Here is a 14,497-nt window from a genome sequence, read left to right as displayed (position 1 = left end):
GTGAGGTCACCGTGTGTGATTGCCAACAGCAAAGGAGGGGAGAAGGGAGGAACTGGTGGCGGAGGCAGGAGAAGGTGATGACTCTTCCTAGGTGTCGGGCTAGCAAAACTCCTTAGTCTGAAGAAAAATAGATTCGTAGAAAACTCTCTTGCCCATCCCCGGTGGCCTGCCCTCCTTGCCTCAACATCTTGTGCTTTTTGGCAAGAGAGGGCCAAGGATCCTGCTGGTCACTCTGCTCCCGGGGAGGAGCTGAGGACCCTTACTCTTTGGTATCAGATTCTGGGGGTGGGAGGGCAGCTGTAGGGGCCAAACGCCCTCCTCAGGGCCTGGGGGGCAGACAGGGATATGCAGGCCTGAGATCCCCTGGCCTGGGGGGATGGAGTAGGGGTCACGGTCACAGCAGTGCCAAGAGGGTGGACGGGGTGCTGCAGGGGCTACGAAGAGGAGGTGGAGTCGTCCCTTGGTCGGTCGCCCCTCCGTCTTGGGCAGCAGGAGACGTGGTTATTCGGCCGCTTTGGCCTCAGCCCCGTCGGCCTTGCTGTCTATCTTTTGGTGGAGCCGTCTTCAGTAGCTTTCCAGGCCAGCCGGTGGGGCACGGCAAACAGCAGGTCCCCATGCCTGAGCGTATTCCCCAGCGAGCTGACCTCGTGGTTCCTGCCGGCGGCGGCCTCCAGCTCGCGCTGGGGGTTCGTGCGGAGGCCTGGGTCCACCGGGCCTCCTCCAGCTGCCGCTGCAGCGGCTTCAGGTGGGTGGACGCCTTGTCCACCTGGTCCTTGCACTGCTCCGCGCTCCTCCGCTCATCAGCCACCTGCAACAGCATGCCCTTCAGCTTCTTCTCGGCCCTCTGCACGGGCCTGTAGGCCGCCTGGCGCTCCACGGTCTCTTTGTCCAGCTGCTCCTCCAGCTACGCCATCTTGGCCTTCAGGGCAGTGATGCAGGCCTTGGACTGGGACTTGACGGTGCCTTCCATCTCCTGCAGCTTGACCTTGAGCTCCTTGTCCGGGCGCTCCAGCTGCTGCCGTACATTCTCGTCTTCTGGAAGTGACTGCGCTCGAGGTTCAGGGCGGTGTTGATCTGGTCCATCTGCAGGCTGGCCTTCTGCTGCTGGTCGTTCGCCAGCTCCGTGTTGCCCTGCTCCTCCTCCAGCGGGGCGATGCGGGCCTCCAGGCGCCACTTCTCCTCCAATGCCAGGGCTCCTTTGTGGCCGCTGTTGGCAGTCTCGTCAACCAGCTCGTCCTCCTCCTGCTGGGGCTGGCGCTCAGGACACTGGGCAGCTTCCAGTTCCTCCTGCAGCTGAATCATCTTGGCCTCCACGCACTTCAATTTCTTCTCGTTCTCCTTGGCCTTTGCCCCAGCTGCTGTTTGATGGCTTCCTCTTGGTTCTTGTTGGCAGAGTTGATGTGGGCCTCTAGGCCCTTCAGGTCCATCTCCAGCTTCTTCCGAGCTGCCACTGCCGTCGAGCACTGCTGCTTATCCTCCAGCTCTGCCTCCATCTCCCGCACCCATCTGACCAGCTGCTCCTGCTTCTCCTCACTCTGCTCGTCGCGGCCCTGCAGGTCCTGCTGGAACTGGGCCTTCACGGCCTGCAGGTTCACCTCCAGCCACAGCTTGATGTCCTGGGTGGCCTGCAGCTCATCCTTCAGCTCTTCCAGCTGGGGCTTCATCTCCTCCTCCTGCTGCTCCAGGGCCCGCGTGGGCTTCTCCAACTTGAAGACCCTCTTGCCAACGTTGTCCTTGGAGCTCAGGACATCTTCCATCGCCAAGCGGAACTGTTTGTGGAACTGTTCCAGCTCCACCTTCTGCTCCAAGGCTTCCACCAGGGCCGGGACCAGCAACAGCGCCTTGGTCTCCTTCTCACCGGCCTCCCCCTCGGCCGGGTCAGGCTCCTTGGCATACTTGGTGGAGACAGTCCACTGCTCGGCTAAGAGCTGGTCAAACTTCTGCTTCTTCTCTAGGTTTGAGGCGCTCTGCCGCTGGTGGTCCACGTCTACGAGCAGGTCATCTAGCTCATGTTGCAGCCATGTCTGGTCTTCTTCAGCTTATCATGGGCGGCCACTCGCTGCTCATAACGCTGCCCAGCCCCTCTAGCTCCTGCGGGAGCTTCCTCTTGGCTTCCTCTGCAGTTTGCAGGCACCCCACGCCATCCTCCATCTTCTTCTTCATATGGTCACCTAGGCCTGGAGGTTGGCAATTGGCTTCTCGAGGTTCTGCTGGCCTCCTCCTCCTTCTCCAGCTGTTCCTTGAAAGAGTTCTTCTCGTTTTGCCTAGGGGCCAAGCTGGAAAGGCCAGCAGTGGCTTCTCCCAACACTCTTGGGAACCAAATATATTTAATGGTTAAGGGATTTGTCCCAAGTCTGACAGCCAGAGAATCAGAAAGGGCCGGTGGTCCTCCCACACCATCTTGAAACTACTGGAGTACTAGGGCCCCGGGGTAGTTGATCTGCACCATTGACTCAGTATGGTTTTAAAATCTGCCATCTGCACAGATGTTTTTGAAAGGAAAAAAAAAAAAGATTTTCTTCCCCCCCCCCACCCCTTTTTGTAATAAATGATAAAATTCTAAGTCTTTACTGCTGTCTTTCCTTTGGAACCATGTTTAGAGGACAGTAGCTTCTCCTACACTGGTCTAGACTTGTTGCTGAATTTACCTGTATTTCTAACTGTTTTGTATATTGCTACATTTAGACTTGCTTATGGCAAAGAAGGCTTTTTTTTTTAAAGAAACTCTCAACAAATCATGAAGATACATAAAGGCTAAGAATGCCTAAAAAGCTCTGAATTCAGGTCCCAGTTGCTGTCACAAAGGAGTGAATGGAGCTCCCACCCCCCACCCCATTTTTTATATTATGAAAGTGCCTTAGCATGTGTCACAGCTGCCACCACTACAGTAAGCTGGTTTACACGTTTCCACTGAGCATCACAATAAAGAGTACCGTGTTCTATGAAAAAAGAAATATATATACACATATTTTCTAAAAATATTTTAAGAAGTAGTTGAGAAGGCTTTTACATCAGCTTTTAAATAGTGATTACCTCTGATTAGAAGGGAAATGAATGGGAACCATGAGGGTTTCTATGATATGTTGTGCCTCAACTGTCACTGTAATATTTTATATCTTTAAGAAAGGTCTTAGGTATATTTATCTTTAAATAAGAGAAAAAAGAAGTTATTATACCAGGTAGTATGCAGTTTTTAGGTAAAGCTTTGGTTCCTGTTTTCTCTTATCATAGATATATTACCTTAGATATATTTATACACAGATTCAGAGTAAATTTTAGGTATTTTTTTTTTCTGAAAGAGACCAGATTAATACATTCTGCATTTTTTCTATGAACATATATAACTATTCTTTGCATTTGAAACTACAGTGTTACATTCATCTACAGAGTGAAGCTTAAATATCTGCCAGTATTTCCCCAGGGTCAATTGCATTTAGATTTATTTTCCTTTGAATTCTTTAGGAACTTCAACATATGGTGACTTATTGGCCTAGGATGGCCTCATTCACATGCCTTGTATAATTAGAATGACTGTCAGTTTGGATAAAGAGGTTGATGGGACTCTGTGTCTCCTATTCTCCAGTAGACTAGCCTAGATTATGGTGGCAGAGTTCTAAGAGTAGTAAGAAAATGAGTGAAGGTGTGAGGATGATGAGAGTTTTAGTGATATTTTTCTCTTTAAAGTTGGTAGACATTATTATGTTTATATATTGATTTCACATCAGATTCCAAAGAGTTCACATGAAAGAAAAGTACAAATGCATGGAATAGACAGTAAAGACTATAAACTTAGAGGAAGAGGGCGTAAATATGCACATTGTTTAATTTTTCATAAAAGCATTATGAAAGCTGGAAAAAAATGAAATCCTTTATGCATATCACAGATCCTTGCATATAACAGACATTCAATAAATACTGTTAAATATGATTAAATAAATGGATGAATAAATGAATGACAACTAGGATGATAAGGAATGGTTTAATTCTAATGATGAAAACTGATCTGGATTTTGAGGAAAGAACACAGGCATTCCAGGTGTATGTATGGGATGGCTGGGGGAATTGAGGATTGGTAGAACATGGCATAATATTCTGGGAGTGGTGAGCATAGTTGTGTAAAGAATATAGTTTTCTTACAACAGAGGAATGAATAATAATTTTGAGAAGATGATTTGACTCAGCTTTGGTGAACTTTGAGAAAATAAGGAGTGAATGTTATTTTTAAATGAGTACAAACATATTAGTAGTATCATTTTGGAAGACATATCTGAAACTTGTTTTTGAAGACATTCAAGTGAACAGTGTCTAAGAGCAATGGAGTCCAATTAGGAAGCTTAATTAATATCAAAGTATGAGAATAAAGGCTCAGGTTACAATGGCTTTAGAGCAAATAGAAAGCAAGAGTGAATGGATATTAAGAACATTCTGGATAGAACATATTAGCTAAATATCTTGTCACTCATCCTTGTATGTCTTATTGGTATTTTATTTTTACTAAGTGATCCCTGTTCTCCCATGAGTATGCTCCTTTTGCTGACTTCTTTTCTCCCCTCTGACTATATTCTATCCATTTAGGTCACATCTCAAATACCTCATTTTCTATGAAACAATTATTATAAATTATATATATATATTATATTATATATTATATATAATATACGTTATATATATAAAAATTATATATATTGTAAATTGATTATACAATTTTATAATCAATCATTATAAAAATCCTCATTCCTTTTAATGCAAAGAATACCCTTTGTACTTTTTAGGGCACTAAATTGTCTACCTCATACTATAGTCCTTGCTTTTTCTTTTTTTTATCTAGATTGTGAGCTCCACAAGGCTAGAATTACATCTTATTGATCTTATTAACTTTTAAAACTTAATATTTTTTCTTTCAAAACATAGCCACAATAATAAATTTAACCAGTCCATGATGTCATTTCAATTGTAGGAGGAGAGTTCACAAATTACTGAGGTTTTCAGTCTGGAAAAACTGGTGAGCTATTGATAATTACCCAAATATTGACCATTTTATAGCTCTAAACCTCACTTCCCCTCAAAAGCCAAAACAAAATAATAGCAAAACATAGGAGGTTATGCAATAATTGGTGAAAATTTCTAGCGAATAATGAAGATGAGACTAGCTTGTATAATAACAAGCCGTATTTATATAGCGATTATATATATGATCTGATTTAATTTTCATACAACACTGGGAAGCAAGTATTATTATAATCCTCACTTTATACATGAAAGAAGAGACAGTGGAATTTGTCGTGCTGTGAATAGTGGACTTAAATCTAAAATCTCGGCATTCTGACTCTCTATACAGGTTCCTTTCTTCTACGATACAGTTTATGTTATAATTTGATTATTATTTTCTTACGTGTTTTTAGGAATGATCACATTATAACTTTTTGCTAACAAATAAGGCAACTCATCTCATTTAAATTTTAATATTCTGACAATTGAACTGTTTCTAGCACTATTTTAAACTATGATATTCAAGTGATATTTGGTCAATAAATAGAATTTAGACTCCCCAAATCGTTGATTTCCCGTTTCTAGCTAAGATAATCTCACTTCCAATCTAAAACTGACCTATGCATTGAAAATGAAAGGAAAGGAAAAAAGAACTATTTAAATAATTTTTGATGGTCAAATTGTTCTGTTCTTGAATTTGATGAAATAGGAGATACTAGTGGGCAGGCACTTGAACTTCGAATATATCTTTGATGCGAAGTGTATCTAACGGCTTCTCATGGAACAGTTATGTGAAAGGGCCTCGCCACCACTCCATCCAGTCTCAACAGTTAGCTGCCAGTGTGAGTGCTTCCATACCATTAGAAAAATCTGCCAAGCGTTCAAAACCAATTACACACAGGATGTCAAGTGTTGTCATGCCAGCTGTCCTTTCAGTCCTCAGGGGCTCTCACTGCCCATTTCCAGTTAAAAATATATCCTCCTATATTGAGGGTTGTGCCTAGATAAACGTTACTATTTTATGTCCATCTCCCTTATTTAACAAAAATGAATACGATTGCCTGTGAATGACCAATAACTATCACAGGTCATAGAAGAAATTCTTGGCTATTATATTCTTCAGACTTCTATTATCAAGACAAAATCTCAAAGTCTTTGGGTTATTTTCCACAAAATCTTAGGTTTATTATTGAATAACTTTACTATCTAATCAGAGAATGTTAATAATATGTCTTATTCAATCTAAGGGATAAAAATGTGGAAGCTAGTAATGGGAGTGAATAAATTACTGAGAATATTTTAAAAGAGTTTCCTAAAATGATTAGTGTGGGCATATCATTTTAAAAATTTAAAATGTCTTTGGTTGACGTCCTTTAATGACTTCAGCAAAATTTTGAATCACACTGATGACAACAAATCAAGGGCATACTTTGGCTAAGGAGAGTTTTAAGGTCTTTGAGACCGAGAAAGAAATGGAGTTTTGAAAATATTTGAACACAATGAATAAATATTGCAATGATAAGTATTAAATTCTAAGTTCTAAAATGTTTTAAAAGTTTGTAATTAAAACTTTATGGGGAGAAATAGTAGGAGAGCTATAAACTGCATCTTCTGACTTCAGCAGATCTATACTTTACTTACATAGTTAACGTTAGCAGACAGGAATTGATAATAACAAGATGAGTGATACAGAATTTAGAAGAAAGTATTGTGTGCATCAGGCTGCTTAAAATGTATTGAAGAGTGTTAACACTATATGTTAATTAACATGCACACCCTAAATAATTATGTTATTTCTATTTTATCATTTTAGTATCCACTACATATTCACGGAATTCACTTAAGTAACTAGACGATTGAGGTAAATTAAATTCTACTTTCACTACTTTTACGTAAAAAAGAAGCAGATTTATTGGAAATTGAAAAATTTTAAAACATTATCAATCCTATATCTAAGTAGGAAATGACATAAACCAACATGAGATTGATCAATAAAAATATCAACAATATTGCTTACATGGTATTACATGCCCACTGTGTGCCTGTTCTGTCCACAGCACAATTATGAGATATAGGGAATATCAAGGTGTAAGGTATTATTGAGCACTTTCTGTATTTGTATTTATACTCTAAAAGCAGCTATCTTGGGTTTTCACAAATGGCTTAATCTAAGACAGAATTAATAAAATTAACGAGAGAACAAACAACATATTATGGAAATTCTGGAAATAGAAATATAATTGCTATCTAGGAATATCATAGGACATCTTCACGAAGACAGTAAAATGAATACCATATGAAATACAGTAAAAAAATATTTAAATAGAAAACAATGTGATTAAAAACAGGGACTCTTGAAATTTTATTGAATAGTTGGCAAAAGACAGAAGTACTTTTTGGATGTGGTGTATTTATAGGTAGGTGGGAAATAAGACTGAAAAGGGAGTTTTGATTTGGATTAAAAAAGGACACTGAATGTAAAGTTAAGGATTTGGGGTTTTATTTTTAAGTAAAGAGATGTCACCAAGATTTTCAAGAAATAGTGACATGAGTATAATCCTTCTAAAAGGAAGTTTATCTTGTTACAGTATGGTGAAAGATATTCTTCTTTTCTTAAACCACTTTACTGAAGTATGATTGACATACAAAAATCTGTATATATTTAATGTTTACAACATACAAAAAGCTGTATATATTTAATGTTTACAACTTGATGAGTTTAGAGATAAGTACATACCTATAAAACCATCACCACAATCTATGCTATAAACATATCCATTACCTCCAAAAATCTCTTCCTGCCCTCTTTATTATTATTATTATGATAAGAACACTTAACATAAGACCTACCCTTCTAGCAAATGTTTAAGTATTCTGCACAGTATTGTTAACTATAGGCATTATGCCATACAGTAGATCTCTAAAACTTAACTCGTCTTATATAATTGAAACTTGCACCCTTTGACTAATACTTCCTCATTTTCCCCTCCCTCCAGCCCCTGGCAACCACCATTCTACCCTCAACTTCTATGATTTTCGCTATTTTAGATTGCTCATCTAAGTGGCATCATGTAGTAGTTGCAACAATATGGATGAATCTAGAGGATATTGTCCTAAGTGAAAAAAGCGAGAAAGAGGGTGACAGGTATTCTTTAGTGGAATAACCAGTGGGTAATCTAAAAGTAAAGATACGTAGAAATTAATTTTTAGAATATTAAAGATTATTGGTAAGGATGCACTGAACTGCATTTGCTAAAGGTGGGAAAGCACATTATTCAAAGGAAGTTATAATGTTAGAATCTACAGAAATCAATATAGATACCATATGATCCAGCAATCCCACTTCTGGGTATATATCCAAAATAAATGAAACCAGGATATCAAAAACATATCTGCACTCATATGTTTATTGCAGAATTTTATGCAATAACCAAGGTATGGAAACAACCTAAGTATCTATAAACAAATGAATGAATTCTAGAAAAATCATGTGAAATAGAATTGTTTGTGACCTAAAAGTTATAACTTGAACAAATTGACAAGGAATTAAACCTCAATTTTTTTTGCCAACAAATTTTGAGGACCTATAACCATTTATCCTACACTACCTAATAAGCTAATCTTATAATGTCAGACAAATTATATTACCTGTGTGTCTCAGTTACCTCACCTAAAAATGCTGATTGTTTTGAGTGAGTGAGTGAAATATTGATTTCATGGGGTTTCGTCACTCTTTTTTATTCTTTTTTCTTTTTCTCTTGTGACTGGGTTATTTCAAAGTTCCTGTCTCCAGATCACTTCTATCTTCAGTTTGGTCTATTCTGCAGTAGGTGTTCTCTAATGCATTTTTCAGTTCATTCATTGAATTCTTTAGTTCCAGAATTTCTGTTTGATTCTTTTTAATGATTTCTATATCTTGCAAAATTTTTCATTTTTTCCCTTTATTATTTTCCTGATTTCTTTGAATTGTCTTTTTGTGCTGTTTTGTACCTCGTAGTTTCCTCAAATCAGCTATCTTGAATTTATTATCAGCTAACTCACAAAATTCCTTTGAGTTGTTACTGAAGGATTATTATCTTTTGGTGATGACATGTTGTCTGGATTCTTAATGCTTCTTGGAGTTTTGTGCTCTTTTTACATTTGAAGTAACTATCACCTTCTCAGATCTTTACTCGGTGTTTTCAGATCTTTACTCGATGTTTTCAGGTGCGAGATATTTTTCATTGAGCCAGCCTTGTACAGACACACTTGCTCTCTGCTTCTTGCTCCTTCTTGTGGCAGAATTCTTAAGCTTATATGTGTCTCTTGTTCTTACAACTCACCAGGCTGGCTGCTGGAAATCTCTCTTTTGTTCTCTAGAAGATGATGATACAGCTCAGGTTAGTGGTTTCTCCCTTGTCCACAATCCCTGGTCTGATTTCTGAGGGCACTCTCTGTCTGCTGGAGCTCAGCCTTGCTGCTGAACTTAGATGTGTGCACAAGGAGCCAGTCACAGAGTGGGAGGAGGTGTGGCTGTAGCACTGGTGCCTTGGGGATGCCTGCAGGCCAGGTGGAGGTATCCTCGGGTGAGGTTCTCCCAGTCGCTCATGGGTGGGCTTCCTGCTGGAGTCCTGAAAACAGTCAGCAGGAACCTTGTCCCTTTAATGCCCTTTGATATTCTTATCAGCCTCTTCCCTGATCTCCTCCCTCTCCCAGTCCTGGAGGTCCTGCCTTAATACTCTGGGTGCCGTGGAAGAGACACACCTTTCTCCAGCCAGTTCCCACACAGCTGGAGTCGCTGAGCTCTCACTCATCACTGTCCTCTTCCCTCACAGGAGAGGTCACTGCTTGCTAATTATTGTGTCACATTGTGGGAGAGCCTGGGTTGGCAAAGTTTCTCTTTTCCTCTGCAATGCATCCAAACTCATATATTTTTTTTTCTCCAATGGAGTGCTGGAATCTCTCCTCAGGAAGGCTGGACTTCTACAAAAGCTTTCTCATCTTTGGGTGTCTGCTCAACTCAGCACTCTTCAGGTTTTCCCTGACCACGGCTGAGAGGGGCTGGGGCCAGTTCACTGACTCTTGCTGGGTCTTCCTATTCCGCTATGCATAGGTGGGAGAGACTCCTTCCGGGCTCATTGGCATATGGTACCAGATCCCACAAACCTGACACAAGTACTTTTGTTCCTGGATGGATGCCAAAATTTTGTTGTTAAAAAGGAAGGGCAAAAAAGATTGATGTTTTATGCTGCAACGATGCTGACTTCACTTCTGTTATATTTCCTGGCAGACTTCTTTTGCACATGTACCCTATTGCTAAAGAAACTGAGGGAAGTGACCACCTATCCAAACCAAATGTGTACCAGGAAGAAAGTGATGATACTTTCTATGCTAGGATTAGATAAAAATTTGCATTTAAGCAGAACAAGTGTGTTCTTATCTTTTAAATGTGACAATATAACATCATGATTAAGACTATAGATTTCTAATCAAAAATATGTTGATTCTGACACTTTCAAGCATTACAGACCTATGTAACTCGCTGTAAAAAAGTCTCATCAATTTTAAATGCAGGCCAATAGAATGGTTGTTTTAGGAGATAATAATACAAGGATTATCAAATTTTTTGACAGAAATCTCCGTACGTTAAAGATTTTTAAAAAGTAAATGCAATAAACATACAATTTTTACATATTTTATTTGCCAGCTTTAATTTTTTAATATGAATAGTGTTTTGAAGAACTATAGAAGGTGTGATTGTGTGATTTGGTTATTAAAAGAAAGACTATGTCCTGTTTTGCAAACATACCATATTTTTATCTTCATGTAGGTTACCTACACTTGGAATTTATTTACTTTAATTGCAAGCTAATCAACTCCAGAAATGTGGGTATGTGCAGCTTATATAACGATGATACTTTTTGATAAAAAGTACTATTTGATATTTGGTAAATGAAAATAATACATATGACATAAGCAATGTATAAGTCATTAAAATAAAACAATAACTGTGAAACGAGCAGTTAGAATTTTACCAAAACCACTGCAATTACTTCAGCCTACTGATATATGTGCTTCAATTTAGTTCCGTTTCTCTGCCTCCATCTCCTCCTCTTTCTTTTTGAAGAAAATATTTTTTCCACATAAGTATTGTTTTAAATCATATATTATTTAGTTTTGATAGTTTTTCAGCTCTGTGAAATGATATAATGCACTAATAACCTTTAAAATATGATTTTTTAACATTATGTATCAGGAATCCATCTACGCCATTGGGGTACCCGCATTTCATTCACTTTCACTGCTTTGTTGTATTTCATTTTGTTAATCTGTCACAATGTGTTGATATATATTTGACTTGTTTGAAAGAATTTTCATTGCAAAAAAAAAGCTCTGCAACGAGTATATTTCTTAGATCATATCTGCATGAGTTTCCCCAGGGGACACTCGTTAGACTAAAATTTGTAGTTCACCTCCAACGTTAAATAATGGCAACTGCTTTTATAAAATATTGTCCAATTCGACTTTCATCAGTAGTATATAGATTTCCCACATCCTTTCTGTTATCTTATATTTTAAAACTTTTTAATTTTGGACCATCTAGTGTTTGTAAAGTAGTATTTCATTCTATTCTTAATTTTCATACTTCTGCTCACTACTTAGGTTTAATACATTTTCATATGTTTGTCACCATTTGTAGTCTTCTTTTCTGAAATTGATTACATTTTTTAGAGATTATCTTCATTTTTTCTTACATTCAAAACCAATATATAAATTGTAGGTAAGAATCCTTTATTACTTATACATGTATTGCAAAACTTCTAACTTCAGCTTGACTGGCTCCTGTTTATATCTTTCCATAAACAAAATCTCTTCACTTTTATGTGGTAAAATTCACCAATTATTATTCTGATTTGTATACTTTCTGTTTCTTAAGAAATCCTATCATAACCCAAACAAAATTTCTACCGTAGTCAAAATTTGTACAGTTTTACAAATAACATTTAAATATTTAATCTATTATTGAGTAATATCTGTATACAGTATGAGGGGTTATTCCCTTCTCTTTTCCTTTCCCTCCTATAAAAATACCCTTTGCCCCACCACCATGTTTAGGAGAGACTTTTGTTTCCTAGAGATCTCCAAAGCTACCTGCCACGTACCTCAGGTGTCATAGGTTTATTTCTAGGATCTACAGTCTCTTCCACTGGTCCATTTTTTTAACCCTACCCTAATACCACACTCTGTTCCTAACAGTAGTGTTATGGTCAGTCTGATATTTGGTAGGTATATCAGCTATCCTTTCATAAGAGGCCCTCATCTTGTGTTTCTTATTCAAGAATATGTTGGTTCATTATGCCCATTTCCTCTTTCACAAAAATATTAACATTAATGTCCTCAAAAAACACTTTCAGATACTGATTCAAAATGCAGTAATTTTATAGAAAAATTTGGGGATGACTGATATCTTTACAATATTGAGTCAATCTAGTCGTGAATATAATTTATCAGAAAATTTATTTAGAAATTCTTATAGCCTTTAGTAATGTGTTATATTTTCTTTATAAAGGTTCTGTACATTTTATATATTTATTGTTATATACCTTAATTTTTCATATGATTGTAAAATTACATTTTTGCATTTATGTTTTTGAATTCTTTATTGGTGCTGTATTGAATTACATCTATTTTTTGTGCTTTGAACCTACAGCAAATATTATCACCAGATTCTGCCATTAATTATAATAAATATCTGAGATAAATTGAAAGTTTTCTGCAGTGTTAATGCGATCATTTGTGAAGAATGAAGGTTTTGTTTATTCTTGTCCATCTTAATACCATTTTATATATTTTCTGGCGTTTTTTCACTGGCTAGAAATTCTACTACAATGTTAATTAGAATAATTAACATTGGTGGTATCTTTGCTTTGTGATGATTTATAAGGAAACATTTCTGCCATTTCAACATTAAGAAAAATAATTGTTGGATTTGGGGGCTGGTACAGTTGTGACCGCTCATGTTCACAACTATGCCTCAGGAAGAGCAAACATTTGGCACTAAATAAATATTTGTTGAATTAATGAATTAATGGAGCAAAAGATATGAGGAATTAGACTAGGGTATCATCTTATTTATGTAAGATTCATGCTTGTATATGGGCAAGGAAAACATTAAAAAGAGCATTAAATATATTTTAATTTACTCCCATAAAATAATTCCTATGAAAAAGAAACTTCAACGTTTCTTCATTACTTATTATACGTGTGCATATTTGATAGTGTATATATCTGAGCGCCAGTTACCAGATCTGAGCTAGGGGAAAACTGGCAATGCTTCTGAAGATTATTCAAAGCATGGTTTAAGGTGACTACCACAATTACAGGCTTCATTTTCCCAGAAAGCTTTTCTGTGGACTGTAAAAGCTTAACTAAATGTTAGCAACCTGACAGGCTGCACCTGCAAAAGGAATATTTTATTTCTAAATTACTATTCTGTAGACCTCATAATATTTAATCTTTTAAAGTGCTATGGTGATTCAGAGTAGATAAAATTGAAATGCATGTTTTCCAGAAGACAGGGACTGAAACCTATTAAGCCAGAAAACCTAGACCATTAATTTTCCTCTACCGTCTGTAATGGGAGGTTTGTGATAGACTTGTGACTGATCCCTTTCCTCAGAGATCATTTCCTGGCTCTTTCTGTGTTCCAGAAGATGTAATATCATTCCCCTGATAATAGATATTTGTTACTTAGCAACAAGCTCTACTTGTGTATACTACAATTCATGGTTAATATATCTACACATTCTCTCCAAAAATGAATAGTTACGATGTTTTAGGTTGAAATAATACTTAAATTGAACTGAATATTTTAAAAATTCAAGCAAGTTCTACTAGCAGCTCTGAAAAAAGAATGTTAAACTGTAAAACAATCTAAACCTAAAATAACATAAACACATTCAGTTCGAATAAGTATCAACATCTCCTGACTACTTTGTCTTTTAAAAGTTTAAATTGAATAAAAGTCAAAGTAATAAAAAGGGTATGTTTTCTTTAGAAAATGAAATGGGGGGGTGCAACTTCATTTGAATGGATTTCTTCAATTGAAAGATATAGGTCCAACTGCAAAATCAGAATGACTAAATACTGATGAGGCTGTTTGAAAGCTGACTATGACTTAAGATCACTTCAAGAAGAGAATATTTGTGAGGAAAGTAGAATTTTCTGGCACTGCATTTTTTTGTGACATTTTATGCATTTTGGCTCAAAAATAAAATAAAATAACATACCAAAAGATAAAATAGAATCTTCTACAAATTAACCAGTCAAAAAATAAATAAGGATGATTCAAGACTAAAGTCTTCATTACAATAAAGAATTAAGTAGAAACTGGATGATATTTTGAGAGGAAAGCCAGGTAGGAAATTTATGCACAGCTAGAGTGTTGCATATTAAATATGATTAATCCTGATTTTCAAATTAAATAACAACAATAATGTAAAGCCTGCAGTCATTACATTATTTCCCC

At 37.5% G+C, this 14,497-nt stretch overlaps 1 pseudogene; it reads right to left on the bottom strand.

Moving 5' to 3' along the window:
* Positions 1-501: 501 nt before the first annotated feature.
* Positions 502-14,497, bottom strand: part of LOC100630089 (myosin-9-like) — a 32,980-nt pseudogene continuing 18,984 nt past the window's right edge.

This window comes from Equus caballus, chromosome 5 (assembly GCF_041296265.1).
Source record: "Equus caballus isolate H_3958 breed thoroughbred chromosome 5, TB-T2T, whole genome shotgun sequence".
Taxonomy (NCBI): Eukaryota; Metazoa; Chordata; class Mammalia; order Perissodactyla; family Equidae; genus Equus; species Equus caballus.
The sequence above is the reverse complement of the archived record's forward strand: the minus strand, read 5'-3'. Positions and strand labels throughout refer to the sequence as shown.